General features: G+C 45.7%; 1 pseudogene; it reads right to left on the minus strand.

The window, feature by feature from the left end:
- The window catches only part of LOC115141402 (PC3-like endoprotease variant B), a 118,275-nt pseudogene that overhangs the window by 31,174 nt on the left and 66,882 nt on the right, over positions 1-20,219 (minus strand).

Consider the following 20,219-nt stretch of genomic DNA (forward strand, 5'->3'; position numbering starts at 1 on the left):
ACCAGGTGGTGAAACAGCCCGACAGAATGCTCTCAATGGTGCATCTGTAGTCTTAGGGGCCACGCCAAATTTCCTCAGCCTCCTGAGGTTGAAGAGAAGCTGTTGCACCTTCTTCGCCAGGGTGTTGGTGTGGAGGGACCATTTCAGATCCTCAGTGATGTGCACTCAGAGGAACGTGAAACTTTTGACCCTCTCCACTGTAGCCCTGTTGATGTGACACACACACACACACACACACACACACACACACACACACACACACACACACACACACACACACACACACACACACACACACACAGATTCAGAGGGGTTGGGCTGAAGACACATTTCGGTTGAATGCATTCAGTTGTGCAACTGACTAGGTATCCCCTTTCCCTTCCCTTACTCAGCCCACTTTATTTACTGACCCATCAATCAAATACTTTGGGTACACAAGCAAGAACATATATTTCTTAGGTCAGAAGCCACATTTAAATTCAGTCACATCCAATGTGAAGAAAGAAGACTAGCTGATGAAGTTGACTGTATTAAGGATAGAAATTGGATCGTCTCTGTGTTTATCCAACACCGTCTAATTCAATATAAACACCCAATCAGGAATCAGGGTCAGAGGTCAAAATCACATCACCACACTGGCCCCCATTCTCATACTCCTGCTGCTCATTAAGCCTCCTAATCAACAAGAAAGCCAGCATATCACACACGATGCACATATACACATGCACAAGCATCCATACGCGCACCCATGCATGAGCACCCATGCATGCGCGCACCCATGCATGAGCACCCATGCATGCGCACACGCACACACAGGACTTCTCCTTCCTGTCTCCCTCACTAATTAAGTAACAATTACACATATAGATTCTTTCATTCATTGGAAATTATATTATTTTGGATCCACTCATATATTATTACATTAAACGATCGTTCTATTAAAAGTGGGATTGAATGAACCATATCTTTAATTACCTTGCCTCTCTGTAGCAAAACACATACAGTTCAGAGGCTCAGCGTAATTGGCTTGGAGAAGATGTACAAAAAAGCAAGAAGAAAAAGGTGTCCATAATTAATACATCTATCAGGCTGGCCATGAGAGTTAGCAGGGTAGAGCCGCCTCTGGGCCGGTTTTACAAGTCGTCAAGGGAGAGCTCAGACTCTGCCCTGAGACCATGGATTCTCCATATTCATCTGGATTTTATAGACCACGCTGAGTTGTGGCGGTATCTATAAATCGTAGAGACACCAGTCAGAGTGTAGCAGTGCGTGTGACCTTGTCTGTGTGGTGTCCTATAGGTGGGCTGCTTGCCTGCGTGTGTGTATGTGTGTGTGTGTGTATGTCGGTGTGTGAGTGACGCGATGGCCAGAGGCCCTGATAATCTTTATGATAAATCACCTCAGTGCAGCCTGCCTCTACAGCCATGATGAATGACAGCTCTAAATACCTGGGAGGTTAGCAGGGTGGTTTAAAGGCCTCCAGTATTCACCGCTCCAACCCGGGACCCCAGTTTCCCTGTGTAAAAGAGCAGCAACATCCAAAGCCTGCAGTCTCAAATTGCCATTCTAGCTCAGTCTCAAGGCACCATTCTGGCTCTATCTCATGTCACCATTCTGGCAGCGGTTCAAACCTCACATTGGCTCCCATTCAGGCTTCGTGCTGGCTGGGTTTCAAGGCCCACACTGGGCTGTGTGCTTCAGCCTCCATTGTGGTTGTATGTGGCTCTGTTTCAGGCAGGGCCCCTTCAGTTTCAGCACCCTGGGTTGTTGGCTCCCTGCCCGCGCAGATCAGTGGGAGATCCCAGCAGAGCCCTTTGTTTGGGGTGGCACTTTTTTTCTTCTTCTCCCACTCCGCCTGTAATCTAAACACCTAAAGCATCTCACGCTCGACAAATCGGCTCCACAGACAATGGAGCGGCACAAGACAAATGGCTGCAGGCGGTTCAAACCCCCGGGACTGATGGCATCTGACCGGGCCTGACCTCCCAAAGGTTAAAGGCACGTTCACTTACAAAGCAATCAATTATCGGGGCTGCGTGGCCCCTTTTAACAAACGCTCCCCTCCCTCGCAACGACAGCCACACTCCGAAAACAGCCAGGCTTATTAATGAGTAACGCTACTGTGGAGACACCCCCCAATCTACAGTACAGGGTGTGTTGCAGTTTCACAATTACAACACAACTCTTAAACAAGCTATGTTTTGCCTTCCCTCTCTTGTGTATCTGTATCTGCCTTTCTCTTGTTCTACACTCTCCGTTTTCCTCCCTGGGCTCTCTCTCTCCATCGGTATCTTTCTCTTTCTCTGTTTCTCTCTCCTCCTCCGTATTTCTGTCTGTGTCTGTATTTTTTCTCTCCCTCGGTTTTCCTCATGGGCTCTCTCTCCACATCTCTCGTATCTTTCTCTTCTCTTCTCTCTTCTCTTCTCTTCTCTTCTCTTCTCTTCTCTTCTCTTCTCTTCTCTGTTGTCTCCCCCTAATCTTTCTATCTCCGTGTCTGTAGTCTCTCCTGGTTTGTGTAGCCAGTTTGTCCTGCTAGCTGAGCTTGGCGGGCCCCTCAGCTGTTCGGCTGTGTTAGTAATTACCATTTCATTAAGAATGACAGTTTCGGGGGGCTGAAGCACCATTTCATCAGGGTCTCGTGGGAAAGGCGCTTGCCAAAATTTTTGCGTGAACGGCAATTATCTCCCTATGTCTGCAATTCACTATTTTGTACTTAGTTGCTCGACGACAGCGATGAAATTCTGAGCAAAAAAATGTGTCTAGGACGTATAGCATACAGCAGAGGCCATTCCTGGTTAGCTCAATAGCTTAGAGGTATTAGACTAGAGATGGAAGAGCTGACTGAAGAATGGCAAGGGGTGCATCATACCCATGTGAGCAAACAGAAATGGTGTGCACCCACAGCAGTAGGTATGTGTCGTCTCTTATCACACAGCTAGAACTGCATTATGCTTGAATGCAATAGTGCAGTAAGGGAGGCTTCTGCATGTCCTTGTGGGTGTGCTTTTAGCATGCGAATATGGGCGCTAAAGTTTCCGTTTACATCCACTGTGTGTGTCAGTGTGCGTGTGTTTTGTGTGTGTGTCCGTGCATATGTGCACGCGTGCATGTTTGCGTGTGTACCCACGTACACGTGGGTGCGTGTGCCACTCCCTGAGAACCAGGGAAGAAAGAGCTGGGTGTGAGTTATAGTGACAGGATTCGGAGCTTGTCTGCTGGAAACTGGTTCAAGCTCCTCTAATTGCATGTCTACTCTGAATGATGGGACACTTAATTCTTACACATTCCACACAATTGCTTTCCACTAACACGGGACCAGGGAGGGAGAGGCAGGTTCCGGGGCCATATGGAGAGGGACGTGGGGGCCAGTGAATAAATGGGATATCCCCAGCTCATCCCTAGATCCAGTCAGGGCGATGAAAGAAGCAGCACTAATGAAACAGATTCCCACCAACACCCCAGCTGACTGCATGCACCATGAGATGGATAGCTATATGTGTGTATATTTGTGTGTGCGTGTGTGTGTACATGCGTGTGTGTGCTGAGTCCTGGCCAAGCAGTGCATGTAAGCCAGAGGAGCTGCAGGGAGCCTGCTTATTGACGTGACCCTGGAACCTCCAACCCTACCCTCAGCTCCATCCTCCATCCACAGCCCCACCGGTAGCAGCAGGGAAGGTAGACAAGTGCAGCCCTGCTCTGCAAATGCATTCACCAGTCAGCCCTCATCCAAGCAGGCAAAGCACTTAATTACTTAAATTGATCATTATTAGCTTCAATTAGAGAGGGACACTGGGGGGAAAACAAGGTCCTGATTCCTGCAGACAGACAACAAGCAGAGGTGAGGTGGCTCAACTAGCCTCCAACACACATCCTAAGCCCTAAGCAGGGGTGGGAGATGCATCCTCGGTGGAGCCGCAGTAGAGTGTACAGATAGGAGAAGGACCCCACTCTCCCGCCCCTCCACGGTGCCTGTGTTTGTGTTTCTGGGGCGCTGGGTGACCTTTGACCTCAGGCTAATGAGAGCGATAACGAGGATTAAAAGGGGCGACTGGAAGGTGTCTGCGAGGGGCTTTAAACAATTACACTCGGCTGCCAACATGCCTTTTCCTCATGACTCAGGAAATTACAGTCTCTCTCTCCTTTTCAACACAAAAGAAAAAGGCTTATGGAAAATAATACATTATCCAGGGCCACATTAACTTGGATGTAAATCGCTGGGCAATTATGTTTTAATAGGCCTTTAAGAGAATGAGTAATTGGGGGTGATGCTGGCGAGGTTGATCATGGTAACCCATCTCTCTCCCTCTGTGGCCAGCAGAACAAGCCCTGGCCATTGTGTATCGGTCGAGTGGAAGTGTGTGTACAGTATGTGTGTGCGTCCATGCAGGTGTGTATGTATATGGGGTTGAAACCTAAATGATATACAACTGAAATTTCACAGGTGGGTAGAGAGCGAGAGAGTGGGGTGGACATGTAGGGGGCTTGGCCTGAAGCATCGAACATCATGACATGACATGTGATTAGGCTTTTACTAGCACCAGAACTTCCCTGAATTACATAATTATATCGTAGATATTAGGAATATATTAAAATATGGTCCACTAGAGATCACTTTCATTTTCCAGATCTGTCTCCATTCCTCGAAAAATGCTGTTATTTTCCGGCTTTTGGTTCTATTCCCTACATCGGTTCCAACCCACGGTATGTACAGTATGTGTGTTTTTGTTAGTATGTGTGTGTGATTCAATCGTCCCCCTCCCCTGTACTTGCTCCTAAACATTGATGAGCCTGAAAAGATGAGCGTGAGCCATACAGAGTGCCCTCTGACCTCTAACCCCTGGCCCTAGACAGTGACCCGTGGAATATCAATGTGTGTGTTGGCCATCCAGGGCTGCTGCTGGGTGTAGAGGGATCAGAATCAATGTGAGGAGAGATCACTATAGACAGACCCACCTAGTGGAACACTAACTAATGAGACTGGCCAAGAACACTCACACAGCAGGCCCGGACAGCAGGGAGGACAGAGAGCAGAACAGAGAACAGGGAGTGGGGAGCGAGGGAGGGAGGTGAGAGAGAATTTAATTTAGTTTCCTTCAAAGAACAAGCTAGTCTGGTACAGAGGAGTCCCCGGAAATCTCATATGCAGTCTCTATCCATAGTAAACTGTACTAGCACAGTGATGAGGTGGCATACATTTACATTGAGCCAATACACACAAGGTGTATCAAAAACCATTAGACCTGATCATTTCAAATTGTTCCAAATTGTGATGTAATTGTATAGATATTTGCATGATTTCACATTAAAGCTTCACATTTCCTATTTGTCATTGATTTAGATACTCCCCTTCTATAGAACGTTTTAATAATCACTTTTACCTCTGATTACCCCCCACTCACAATTATATCTATACCGCATGTTTTTCTTTACACTACAGGAAATGGTCAAGCAAACCTAAATACTTCTGGATGTACTGTATCTGTATAATCACCTCAACATAATTCACAACAAAACAAGACCATATGCACATCCGTTCCACTCGGGGACCCACCAGTCACAGAGATGTGAATTCTGATGAGTCATTTATCAAACTGCTCACTTTCATCCATTACTGTCAACACTGTAAAGGCACTTAAAGGACTACTTTACCACAACGGCCTGTGAGTATGCAAATTTAGCAGACTATATTTCAGTGCTTAAAGAACTCTCCGTGTTTAGTTTTCAACCAAGCTTCTCGTATAATTCTTTTAGGTTTCTGAGGCAGGCAATTTGCGCAAACATCAGGAGTTTCGTTTCAAAATAACCAAGCTACAGCAAGAAAATCTGTTTTATTTTGTGGTAAGGCAAGCTTCCAGCCCGTAACCCCCTTAAAAGTGTGTCCAAATGACATGAGTGTCAGTTGTACACAAGCTCCTTGCAATACAGGCCCAGACCAACCCACACACACAATGAAACATTATTCTCAGATTGAATTAAATGAGACTTGATACTCAAAGTACCTGTCAATAAATCAACATATAAGACACAGCTTGAACTTTTTATTCTCATGTTCAAACGTTGTTTCTATCGTCTGCATCCTGTCCTCTATCCTAGATATTCCTGTTCTGTTGTCTCCATGGTTCTTCTGTCTGTGTCAGGGTCTTTTATAGCCCCCCCCCCACACACACACACACCTCCCAGTCCCTCACCCTGTCCCCCTCCAGCTGCTCTGTCACCCATGTCGCCGAGGGGACAAGGAGAACGTGGCGTTTCCCCTGGATCAAAAATTTACGAGCAATTAAAAGGCGGGCGATGTGGAGCATCCATCAGCCGGTGCCTCTGCCAGGATGGGTGAAGGGGCCGCAGTAAACCACACGCTATATACTTTTATATCTGTTTTCTCTCCAAAGAGGGAACGTTATGGCAAAATGATGTTTTACGGTCCACAGTTCGGCAGGGATGGAGAAATCTTTCATGAAACGCTGGCTTGGAGGTCACAGCCCGAGGGAGGGAGGGAAGACAGAGAGGGGTGTTTTGCGGTGTGCTGTGTTGTGTGTGTTTTGTATTGATGTGTATGCCTAGTTATAAGATACAAAACAAGGAGGATCTTAGTGTGTGTGTAAGAGATATGTACCATCCTATGGTCCATTAGTTACTATGGGAAGAGTGACCTGATTACCCTGTAGTTGTTTAAGAGGACACAATTCAAACATGATCCTCTTCATTCAAAGACACACACAAATGCATGCATTAGCATACAACACAAATGCACACACACACACACACACACACACACACACACACACACACACACACACACACAGAAAATGCACGCACACACGTAAACACACACGCACATAAAAATGCACACACAAACAAATGCACACATATGGACACACACATGGACACACACATGGACACACACAAAGATACATTACTACTAATACACAAAAATGCACACCAACTCTCATGCATCACCACATTCTCTCTCTATTTCCGTCTCTCACTTTCTCTGGCTGTATGCGACAGGCCTAGACTCATTTGCATCCTTAATTGCATTGTAATGTACTTTTAATTTGAAAACGGAGGCAATTAATTATTTTGATATGGAACAAAATGCCGCAAATGTAAACATTCTAATAGTTCTCCATGAGCGGAGCATCATTTTTCAAAAAGGGGGATTGGAATCTTCTCATTTTTTTCTTTCTTTTTAAATTTTTTAATACCATTTCGCTTTTCATTCTCCTTGATATTCACTTTGTCTTTGCAGGGACGGCACCATTTCTTTGATCTTTTCTCTCAATTATTTTCCGTCCAATCTTCCACGGTGTAATTACAATAGTTTCACCTATTCTATCCAGAGATTAAAGGAAATGAAGCCTGTTTGGACTTGCAGTGCTTTGGACTATATCTTCCCCAAGTGCTGACACACCCCGACTTGCTATTTCTGGGTCAGACACTTCAAGTGAAGATACTAACCAGAGATACATTTTTCCACTGTCAACTACATGATCAATAGGTGTCAGTGTTCAAAGGAATACAAAGCTGTATGAGGGGGTGCCAGAGCTGCTTCATTTGTATGGACCTGGGCTTGCACTGACACTGTTACTCTGTCAACATGATAAACCCATTTCACAATGAAATAGGATGGATGCATGTTATTTTTTGCTCTTTTTCTCCAGCTCCATCACTCTCTCTATTTCTTCCCCCTCCCTTCTTCCAATCTCTGCCCCCTTCTCTCTCCTTCTGCCTCGCTCACTCTGCGCCTCCTTTTCCGCTTCCTCTCTCCCTCCCTCTCTCTCTCGCTTTCTCTCTCTTGCTCCAGAGGGGGCAGGCAACTCACTGACATCCCAGCAGGCCTAGCAACAGACAATAAATGATGAGTGACAAGCCTTTAGACCAATAAAAGAGCTGGCATATTTCACGCACAGTAAATCTGATGGCAGATTGCGCTGGCGTGTGGCGGCTGACATGTTTATTGTCGCCGTGGCGATGGGAGCTGGGGGTCGGTCTACGACATCAGTGTTTCTAAAGCTCCGTAGTCTATATGGAGGTCACGCAGATGGAATTCTGGGTATACACTCGCCCCCCTTTCTCCTCTACATCAACCTCCTGTGAAACAACTATTCTATTGCAGCCCTAGAAGCCATGTGTCACGAATATTACCGAAGGTGACTCCCCTTCTTGTTCGGGTGGCGCTCGGCGGTCGTCGTCGCCGGTCTACTAGCTATCGCCGATCCGTTGTTCTGTGTTTGTTTAGTTCTGTCTAATTGGTAGCACCTGTTTCTTGTTTGGTTGTTAGGATAGGGTTATATATAGTCTGTTCAGTCCGCTTCTGTTTCGTGCGGGCTTGTTCTCCTGTTTCTTTGTTTGAGTGTATTTTGGTTGGCATTTGGGTTTCACGCTGTCCGTTTATATTTCTGTTCATTTGTGTTTCCACTTTTGTACATGTGATGTTTCCAGGACATTAAAGCGTGTTGTTTTTCCCACATCCTTTGCTCTCTGCGCCTGACTCCACACCTCTTCACTCATTTACACGTAACACCATGCAGTTGCTCCTATCACAACAGCCATCTGTCCTCAATACAGTACACACATGTCCCCAATGAAACCTTTAGCCTACCTTGTTAAACTAAACCACAAACTACGCAAACACCACTCGTACACAACACATACACATATATCATGCACAGAAATACACCTCCCGACACAGCTATAACTCCGCTATAACCTCGACAATCGTTCCTGAAAAGTAAACCCGATCCTCAGAGAACCAGAGGGAAAAACCCATCCCAGATCCCACTCCCTACCCAACGGACTTCCTTACACCTGAACCTCTTTGGGAATACTCCTACATTTGCCATCTTTAATGTGTCGTGTGAATTTGTGGTGTTGTTTCTGCTTTGTTAACCATGTTTTTCAATCAGCTTTCATATACTTTACCATCGTAGAATAAAACTGTTCTTGACCTGTAGAGAAACATGTTTACGTGAACGAGGCAATAGCCAGCATCATCACACTCTCCCCTAATTTCTACTGCAACACGATATCTCCTCTTAGCCTAATCCTAAAATATGTTGTATTTTATCCCCATCTCCTAACAACTGTACCCATGTTAAGTGACCCTAAACCCATGCACTGCTCCGACGGTCTTTATCCCCGCAATGAACCATTAGTTGTAATTACTGAGAACAGAGCAACAGTATGATCAGGGCATTACCGTCCTCAGCCACATCACCCAAATTGATGTATTTCAGCAACAACTGCATTGTGATGTGATGAATCATTATAATCTAATGAATCTATTCTTCTCAGAGAAACAGGCGGGTTATAATCTGTTTTACTACATGTCGCCGAGAGAGAGAGCGAGAGGAGGATTAGACCAAAAGAAAGAGAGAGGAAGGAAGGAGAGAGAGAGAGAGCGAGAGGAGGATTAGACCAAAAGAAAGAGAGAGAAAGGAAGGAGAGAGAGAGAGAAACAGTATCGAGGCGGAGACAAAAAAGACAGATAGAAGGAAAGATAAAGTACAGAGATGACGGGAGAGAGTGACTGAGATAAGAACAGAGGGGAGAAGGGGGAGAGAGTGACTGAGATAAGAACAGAGGGGAGAAGGGGGAGAGAGTGACTGAGATAAGAACAGAGGGGAGATGACGGGAGAGAGTGACTGAGATAAGAACAGAGGGGAGAAGGGGGAGAGAGTGACTGAGATAAGAACAGGGGAGAAGGGGAGAGAGTGACTGAGATAAGAACAGAGGGGAGATGACGGGAGAGAGTGACTGGGATAAGAACAGAGGGGAGAAGGGGGAGAGAGTGACTGAGATAAGAACAGAGGGGAGAAGGGGGAGAGAGTGACTGAGATAAGAACAGAGGGGAGATGACGGGAGAGAGTGACTGAGATAAGAACAGAGGGGAGAAGGGGGAGAGAGATTTCGAGAGAGAGAGAGAGAGAGAGAGAGAGAGAGAGCAAAAATACATTACAACTCTAGACTGATTACTGCAATGCCATTGCCCGGCTGACATTGTAAAGGCGTTGTAAAATAATTTATATGACTGTATCTGTAGGGAGCCTGCCGCTTAAAGCCTCACTCACTCTGCATTTAATTTTTTTAAAATTTTTAAACTAGGCAGGTCAGTTCATATTTTCAACGACGGCCTAGGAATAGTGGGTTAACTGCCTTGTTCAGGGGCAGAACGACAGATTTTTATCTTGTCAGCTCGGGGATTCAATCTTGCAACCTTTCGGTTACTGGCCCAACGCTCTAACCACTAAGGCTACCTGCCGCCCCACATTAGGAGAGAGGGCTTTCATTTTCCTGAGCCCTGCTCGGTGCAGTAAATCACAGCATCTATACACGCTCAGACACACCCGTCAGACACATGAATGGTGACACTAACAACGCTACTTCTGCCCTGCCAAAATAATTTATTCCCAAGTCATAAACGGGTGTCTGTTTTACAATGTGGGTGTAATATCAGTAGCATTGTGTAGTATCTGAGGTATATATATATATGTTGTCTCTAGTGTAGGATGTGTTGTGTAGGGTACAGGTGTTGTCTGTGGGACTGTTTGGCTGTAGCATGTGTGTTTTCCATAGGTGTGTGGTGTATGTAACATGTGTCCCTAGTTCGTATGTGTCTGTGTGTTTCTGTGTGCGTGCGTCAAATCATGTTCATGATATGTCAATGGTATGTGCGCTGTTTGTAGGCTTGGGGGTAATGTGCTACAAAAGTAACATGTTACGTAATCAGATTACTTGTATGAGTAAAGTAGCGTTCTTTTTAAAAATTGGGTAATATTGTTACAGTTACTTTGTCAACTAATGCATGCGTTACTTTCAGAATCCTATCTCTACTGGGCGCGTTTCCATGATCCGATCTCAACTTAATTTAGTTCTCGCAAGCGAGCGGAGAAAGGCTGTTTGGAGAAATGTCATGACAGCTACCTCCATGAAAACGTATAGAGGATAAACCTATGCTCTTTGCCATTGATTGCTTCTGTGATAGTGGCAAGTGTGTCATCTATACGTCTCTATGGGTCCATGTTCGTGCGCTCTATAACCAGAACTGGAGGCTCTAGAGAAAGACTTTGACTGAAAAGATAGTAAATCTGTACAGATCTTTGGCTTACAGCATATATGGATAATTAAGCAGCACTTTCAGAGTAGCACAGGAAAGCAGTGCCACAGATGAAAAGAGAAACCAGTTATCAAACCTGAGTTAGTAAGTAGCTCGCCTTACTCCCCCCGATAATCAAACAAACTATCAGGAAAGTAACACAAAGTAATATAATGAGTAATATAATGCATGAATTTCCACAAAAAGTAATATTGTTAAGTAACATGTTACTTTTGTTAAACTCAATGAGTAATATGTAATACATTACTTTCCCCAAGTAACTAATCCCAACACTGGCTACAGTACAGTATATGTGGTATACATGATGTGTGTGGTGTGTTTACACCGTGTGTCACGTTCTGTCCATCGTTCGTATGTGTTTTCCTTGTTTTTGTGTTGGTCAGGACGTGAGCTGGGTGGGCATTCTATGTTGTGTGTCTGGTTTGTCTATTTCTATGTTTGGCCTGATATGGTTCTCAATCAGAGGCAGGTGTTAGTCATTGTCTCTGATTGGGAACCATATTTAGGTAGCCTGTTTTGTGTTGGGTTTTGTGGGTGATTGTTCCTGTCTCTGTGTTTGCACCAGATAGGACTGTTTAGGTTTTCACTTTTCTTGTTTTGTTTAGTCTGTTCATGTATAGTCGTCTTTATTAAAAACATGAATAACCACCACGCTGCATTTTGGTCCGCCTCTCTTTCACCAGAAGAAAACCCTTACACCGTGTGTGGAACTAGTATCTGTCGTGGATGTGGTACCCTGCTCCGTTGATACTCCATCCTGGCTCTTTGGGGTCGGGGACCTTGGCTGTCATGGCGATCAGATGCTGCACATCCCTCCATGTCAAGTCAGGACTGGGAAGATAAAGACGAATATCATCAAATACATGAACGTACTATTTGTGTATTTGTACACTGCATCAAACCACAGCAATAAGCATTCATTCCTTTGTGATACTCCTGATATTCCCTTATGATGAAATCTAGAGGGAGTTGAACATACACAAAAACACACGTAGGCTATACACGATTTGGTATGAAACACATGTATATTTGGCTTAGCATAGAAAGTGGACACACACACATGAATAAGTGCACATGATTTGGGCCTGCCATTGTGCCCATTACTGCATGTCCTCTACAAGTAAAATCCTCTGTTTAAGTCATTTCAAGCTTAATAAATTTGTCGAAAACTATGAATTCAACAAAGTATATTGGAGACGTTAACAAAGGGGCTGGCGGACAGAATGAATGGAGGATACTTTTAATCCCGAGCAGGGTATTCTAATACAGCAGACTCAAGTGTCATGTCAAGCAATATACTAATGGAATCCAATTAAGACCTTTAAACTGCACAGAGAGCTGGAGGATATGAGCTCCGTTTTCTCTAACAAAAGACCAAAGGGTCGTCAAGGAGAGCCCTTCTCAGGATATAAAAAACATAAAGGAAATTGGGTTTTCTCCCTTTATCCACTCATTATTACTGGCTAAGAAAATAGACTTGCATGGAATGTAAAAACTGTGTCGACCACCCATTTCCAACATAAAGTTCTCGGACTATAAATAGCACCGGTGTCGGCTTCGACAGCCAGAAGAGAAGCTGTCCTGTTTTGCTACGCAAAAGCGCAACAAAGATTGATTCAAGGTAGTTAATACGGTTGTGGCCACGCCGCCGTGTCAAGCTCACATACTGTGACACGTTGATGTCCTTTACGTAACACGATCAGCTTGTAGCTAAACTGTACTATGTCCAACTACAACGTCCCAGTGTTTTCGGGTTTTAAAATAGCGGCTTAATGAACAAGTCCCATTTTAGACAAGACGCATGCGTTTCAATTGTGGAACGAGATTCTACCCGGCTCAATACAACTGTCATTTTACATGTGTATGTATGTCCTTTAACAGACACTCTTCTCCAGAGCGACTTACAGTCATATGACAATCCCAAGGCCATGGTGAATACAAGAACATCCGTAATGCATCACCCATTTATGGTGCTGGAAGACGTCATCTATGGGCAGGAAATATCATTTCAGTCTCATTCAGGGGGGTGGGGAAATGCTTTCAAAAAGCTTTCCTTTACAATAGACAACAAAACAAACAAAAAACTGGCAACCGGCAAGTGCAACCGGCGAGTGCTACGGTACACCATAGGAGTAATACCACTAATAATAGAAAATATCCTTTTTTTTTTTTTTTAAAGGAGAGCACAGCACAATCAATTATTTTAGGCTTTGATTTCAAAGGGATCCAGAGTGGGGAGCTGGGCTTTGTACTTTTGAACTGTTGCTCACAGTGTGTGTGTGTGTGTATGTTCTGTAGTAAATATAGGCAGTGCTGTGGCGTGATTCGGTTAGCGTGCACTCCCCCCACCCCCCACCCCTCCGGTGAAATCAGAGAAGCACCCCCCCGGCCCCGACTGGTTTGCATAAAGCCAACTAAATTACATTTGCTTTGCTAAATCAAAGCCTGTATGGTATTCCAAGCTGCTCTCTCTGGGACAAATTACTTCAAACGGCCTCCTTTGTATCATAACAGAATAAAAAAAATCAGCCCAATCAGCGCCTCTCCAACACCCTCGACTCGGGAATGAATTATTGAACCCTGGCGCGGGTTTCTCTGTCTCTTAGCACACAGTGACACAGATCTATTTATTTGGAAAAGGGCATTTTGCTCTTAAAAACACACTATTGGCTGGGAACCTGATTTAATTTCTCTCTGTCTATTTGTGGGTCTGTTTTCTCCCTCTCGCTCCCTCTTTCTTTCTCTTTCTCTCTCTCCCTCTTTCTTTCTCCCTCTCTCTCTCTTTCCTTCTCTCTGTTTTGGCACCACATCTCTGTTTTCCCCCTACAGGCATGAGCAGGGTTTGGGCCACAGCAGAAACAGCCTCAGAAAGCTCAGAGTACCTCCTGGCATTTTACCCAGGACAGCCAGAGACAGAACTACTAAATATGCCCCAAAACCCCCCATAGCAGCCACCCTCTGTCCACTTGCCAAGCCCCACAGACCCTCCCAAACCCTGGGCAGACGTCTGAGTGAGCAAACACACAACTATTTACAAATCCCCAGTTAATAGGATCACCCCTCATTGACTTGACTGCTCTGATGCGTCTGATGTAATCTATTAGCTGTATGATAGTCAGTGTGCTGGGCAGATCAATAACCCTGGCCTTCTTATTACTCCACTGTGTACTGTTACTCCTCTTTACTGCTGCTGGTTAGGAATAGCATGCATGTTTAACGGTGTAGGGTGTGCGTGCGTGCATCTCTGTGTGTGTGTGTGTGTGTGTGTGTGTGTGTGTGTGTGTGTGTGTGTGTGTGTGTGTGTGTGTGTGTGTGTGTGTGTGTGTGTGTACGCGCGTGGTGAGTGTGTGCAGGCATGCGCCTGTGCGCGTGTGTGTTTATGTGTGTGTCTGTGTGTGCATGTGTGCATGCTGGCGAGTATAGGAGCTGTGAGTGTTTGATATCTGTAAGAGCTATTTCCAAGCGAATGTTCTGTGTTTATTTTTTGCCCGCTAATAGGGGAAGATGTTTCGTGTGAATCTGTGTGTGCATGCTGGAGTATATTGCTGGTGCTGTGTATACTTGTGCGTATGCATATGTGTGTGTGTTTGTTCTGAGTGAGTGTGTGTGTGTATATGTTTTCGAGTGTGTCTCTAGCTAGTAGGTATAACTGTGTTTCCAATTAAGTTGAACCACAGGCCGGATCAATGCGGCCCCTCTGTGTGTAGGAATGAGCAGCCCTGGGCCCTCGGAGCATGCCCACGAATAATTTATCACACACACAGGGTCTGGGCAGGGGGAGAGTGGGGAGGATGGGGTGGGGAGGTGGAGAAGGGGGGAGAGCCACAAGGACGGAGTGTCCAGCCTACAGGAGGAGGCTATGCAGCAGGGATAGAGAGAGAGAGAGAGAGAGAGAGAGAGAGAGAGAGAGAGAGAGAGAGAGAGAGAGAGAGAGAGAGAGAGAGAAAAAGAGAGCAAGAGAGGGATCGAGCGAGGACGAGAGAGATAGGAAGAGAGAGCGAGAGAGGGACAAGGTCAGGACCCACAGGAATAAAATTGTCCCTGTTAAATCATTTACATGAAGACAGAGCAAATCAACAATAAACTATTTATTTCTTCACTGGGGAGTCTACAGGGAGGAAAAGAGGGGAAGGGAAAAAATTAAAACTAGGGTAAGTACAGAGGTTAAGGGAAAGAAAGTGATAAAAGTGCTGATATATATAGACTTACGCAAAGCACACATACAATAAATACAGTGATCAATATTTCCTATTTTGAGCAATGACTGAGGGGTATATCTGTGTGATAAGTGTGATGCTTTTCACTCAGAAGGATGTGATCCGTTAGAACACGACACTCTAGCCTGGACTTGACTCTCTCATTTTAGGAAGCAAACATATATTCAGCTAGGGTACACATCGCATTAGGATCTTCTGAAGAAGCACATCAGACATTACAGGAAAGAGAGAGAAGAGAGAGTCAGAGAGAGAGGTGAAAAAGAGAGAGAGGGGGGGAGAGGAAAGAGAGAGAGGAAAGAGAGAGAGGAAAGAGAGAGGAAAGAGAGAGAGAGAAGGGGGGGGGAGAGGAAAGAGAGAGAGAGGAAAGAGAGAGAGGAAAGAGGGGGGAAAGAGAGAGAGAGTGAGACTACATACAGTCCGACACACATCCACACACTCATTAACAACACAAATCAGCACTGCACTGGTTGTATTTAAAGGAGATCACAGGCATGCAGTTATTGGACGAGGCCTAATTGATAAAACCATTAGTAACACTTGTGCAGATAACAGATAGGGAGAATCCTAGTCTGCGCACAGTCACTCCAAATGGGCTCACTTAGGCTTAAAGTACGCCACATTAAAAGATTATGGCCAAACGTGGAGAGTTCCTATGACTCTGGCTCCGATTTCTGGGAGGATTAATAGGGGCAAAACGAAGACAGAGCAGGGAGAGCAGAGCAGAGATGATGAAGATCCTGTCTTTTAGTGTGTTTCTGAGGTTGTGGGTGAGGTCCAGGGACCGTTGCATGTAAGGCCCTGATAATACGCAAACCACACATAATACCCCAATCATCAGTTTGTGTCTCAGGGAGTGTTTGAGTTGAGACCAATTAGAGGGTGCTGTCCCCACTGAGAACCCTAGCTGATTACACACCACATCAACCCCTACTGAGCACCCTGCTATCCTGCTCTCAGTGGCTCAGACAGATAGACAGACAGGTGAAGATGGACAACGCAGAGAGGAAGAGAGGAGACAGAAAAAAAAGAAACAGGGTTGGAACAGACAGAGGAAGGGGGAGAAAGAAAGAGAGGGTGAAAAAGTGGGGTGGAGAGGTGGAGAGAGAACGAGAGAGAGGTAAAGAGAGAGAGAACTGTCAGTTCACTTACACCGGTCTGTGATTGGAGCAAATTAAAAGATCATTTGTTTGCGCTCATGTGTCTGAATACGGGACCTTTCCCAGAGCGGGGCTGGCTGACCCCTGGCTGAGCACTGGCCACCGGGGTTAATGAGGAATCATCTCTCACACACCATCTTCCATTAATAACCTGACCACAGAGTCACACCACATACTCACACACAGACAGAGTGACGGGAGATGCTTTAGTCTCGCCACTGGCCAGGCCATCATTGTAAATAGGAACTGGTTCTCAACTGACTTGTCTGGTTAAATACAGTTATAATAGAATACAGTAAATGTAAGGGTAGAGCGTGGGGTTGTCATTGGTGATGGGAGACTAGAGCGGTATAGACAGACTCTAAGAGAGTCGGGAGCGGGTAAAAGAGAGGGATGATTGTCGGGAGCGGGTAAAAGAGAGGGGTGATTGTCGGGAGTGGGTAAAAGAGAGGGATGATTGTCGGGAGTGGGTAAAAGAGAGGGATGATTGTCGGGAGCGGGTAAAAGAGAGGGGTGATTGTCGGGAGCGGGTAAAAGAGAGGGATGATTGTCGGGAGTGGGTAAAAGAGAGGGATGATTGTCGGGAGCGGGTAAAAGAGAGGGATGATTGTCGGGAGTGGGTAAAAGAGAGGGATGATTGTCGGGAGCGGGTAAAAGAGAGGGGTGATTGTCGGGAGTGGGTAAAAGAGAGGGATGATTGTCGGGAGTGGGTAAAAGAGAGGGGTGATTGTCGGGAGTGGGTAAAAGAGAGGGATGATTGTCGGGAGTGGGTAAAAGAGGGATGATTGTCGGGAGCGGGTAAAAGAGAGGGATGATTGTCGGGAGCGGGTAAAAGAGAGGGATGATTGTCGGGAGCGGGTAAAAGAGAGGGATGATTGTCGGGAGCGGGTAAAAGAGAGGGATGATTGTCGGGAGTGGGTAAAAGAGAGGGATGATTGTCGGGAGCGGGTAAAAGAGAGGGATGATTGTCGGGAGCAGGTAAAAGAGAGGGATGATAAAAGGTGGACTGAAGATGGAGGGAATGAACAGAGGTTGAGAGAATTAGTGATGAGGCAAAGTAGGCAAAATGGGGTTGAGAATGTTGAGAATGTAAAAGATTGGCACAGACGTACAGAATATTAAAAAGTTGTAAAACTGATGAAAGGATGGAATGAATTATGTGATATTTACATAGAGGGACTAAAACTGGAAAAGAGATTTGGAGTCAACACATTGAACCAGGAGAAAATGGTTGGAGAGTAGACAGAGATAATTATTTTAAAAAACATTTTGTCCCCTTTTTTTGTACTCTGTTTGTGAAGTTGTGGGTGTTATGACAGTACTAATGTGTGTGTGTGTGTCAGTGTGTGTTTCAGTGCATGTGCTCTGCTCAGCTCAGCTCCATTAAGATGTGAGGGAAATATCAGCCCTGGGATGTGATATATAGAATAGGCTGTGTGGTGCAGGTCATACAAGCCCTTAACCAGTAATGTCCTGGGAGTGCAACTCCCCCAGGGGACCTCCGGTCCATTTTATAGCCAAGCGGGCGAGACTGGGCCGGCGTGGCGTGACAGGTGGAGCGGTAAAGCCCTGCCCCGGGCTCATCAATAACACTGAGGAACGGCAGCAGGCAGACGCCACAGACAGCTACAACGTTACAGAGCTACAATCACGACTAGGGCCCAAGTCCACACACCAACGCAGTGCAGAAAGAGTGAGAGAGAGTGAGCGAGAGAGAGAGAGAGATTAGGAAATTAGGAAATACACTATATATACACAAAGTATATTGACACCCCTTCAAATTGATGGATTTGGCTATTTCAGCCACACCCATTGCTGACAGCTTTATAAAATCAAGCACACAGCCATGCAATCTCCATAGACAAACACCGGCAGTAGAATGGCGTTACTGAAGAGCTCTGTGACTTTCAATGTGGCACCATCATCGGATGCCACCTTTCCAACAACTCAGTTCATCAAATTTCTGCCTTGCTAGAGCTGCCCCGGTCAACTGTTAGTGATGTTATTGTGAAGTGGAAACATCTATGAGCAACAACGGCTCAGCCGCAAAGTGGTAGGCCATACAAGCTCACAGAATGGGACAGCTGAGTGATGAAGCACCTAGCACGGACAAATCGTCTGTCTGCTGTTGCAACACTCAATACCGAGTTCAAACTGCCTCTGAAAGCAACGTCAGCACAATGGGTTTCCATGGCCGATCATCTGCACACAAGCCTAAGATCACCATGCGCAATGACAAGATTCGGCTGGAGTGGTGTAAAGCTTGCCGCCATTTGGACTCTGTGGAAGCAGTGGAAAAGCACAGAATGATGAATCAAGCTTTACCACCAGGCAGTCCGACGGACAAATCTGGGTTTGGCGGATGCCAGGAGAACGCTACCTGCCCGAATGCATAGTGCTAACTATACAGTTTGGTGGAGGAGGAATAATGGTCTGGGGCTGTTTTTCATGGTTCGGGCTAGCCCCCTTATAGTGTCAGTGAAGGAAAATCTTAAAGCTACAGCATACGATGACATTCTAGACGATCCTGTGCTTCCGACTTTGTGGCAATAGTTGGGGAAGGCCCTTTCCTGTTACAGCATGACAATGCTCCCGTGCACAAAGTGAGGTCCATACAGAAATGGTGTGGAAGAATTTGACTGGCCTGCACAGATCCCTGACTCAACCCCACCAAACACTTTTGGGATGAACTGTGAGCCAGGCCTAACCCTCCAGAGTACAGGCCTCGGTGTAACGTTCATTCCTTTGACGATAAACGCAAATCCGACCATCACCCCAGGTGAGTCAAAACCGCGACTCGTCAGTGAACAGTGAAGAGCACTTTTCGCCAGTCCTGTTTCGTCCAGCAACTGTGGGTTTGTGCACATAGGCAACGTTGTTGCCGGTGATGTCTGGTGAGGACCTGCCTTACAACAGGTCAACAAGCCCTCAGTCCAGCCTCTCTCAACCTATTGCGGACAGTCTGAGCACTGATGGAGGGATTGTGTGTTCCTGGTGTAACTCGGGCAGTTGTTGTTACCATCCTGTACCTGTCCTGCAGGTGTACCGATATTCTGCATGTGTTGTTACACGTGGTCTGCCACTGCGAGGACTATTAGCTGTCCGTCCTGTCTCCCTGTAGTGCTGTCTAAGGCATCTCACAGTACAGATATTGCAATGTATTGCCCTGGCCACATCTGCAGTCGTCATGCCTCCTTGCAGCATGCCTAAGGCACGTTCATGCCGATGAGCAGGGACCCTGGGCATCTTTCTTTTGGTGTTTTTCAGAGTCAGTAGAACGGCCTCTATAGTGTCCTACGTTTTCATAACTGTGACCTCAATTACCTACCGTCTGTAAGCCGGAACATGCACCGTTCCGCAGGTGCATGTTCATTAATTGTTTACGGTTCCTTGAACAAGCACGGGAAACAGAGTTTTTAAACCCTTTACAATGAAGATCTGTGACGTTATTTGGATTTGTACAAATGATCTTTGAAAGACAGGGTCCTGAAAAAGGGAGGTTTATTTTTTTGCCGACTCTATTACTGCCAGTTATGTACATGATTGCCATAGCCTGAGGGACACCCCACGAACATGGATTCCCTGAAGTTTTTACATTGTATATAACGTACAAGCAATACATAGTGTAACCATCATCCATGTACATTTTGTTATTCATTTATTAGCCATTGTTAATCTTATTAAATGAAATGTATCAACCAAAAATGACACAATACAACAACAGTAGTG

Source organism: Oncorhynchus nerka, linkage group LG14 (genome assembly GCF_034236695.1).
Source record: "Oncorhynchus nerka isolate Pitt River linkage group LG14, Oner_Uvic_2.0, whole genome shotgun sequence".
NCBI classification, from domain to species: Eukaryota; Metazoa; Chordata; class Actinopteri; order Salmoniformes; family Salmonidae; genus Oncorhynchus; species Oncorhynchus nerka.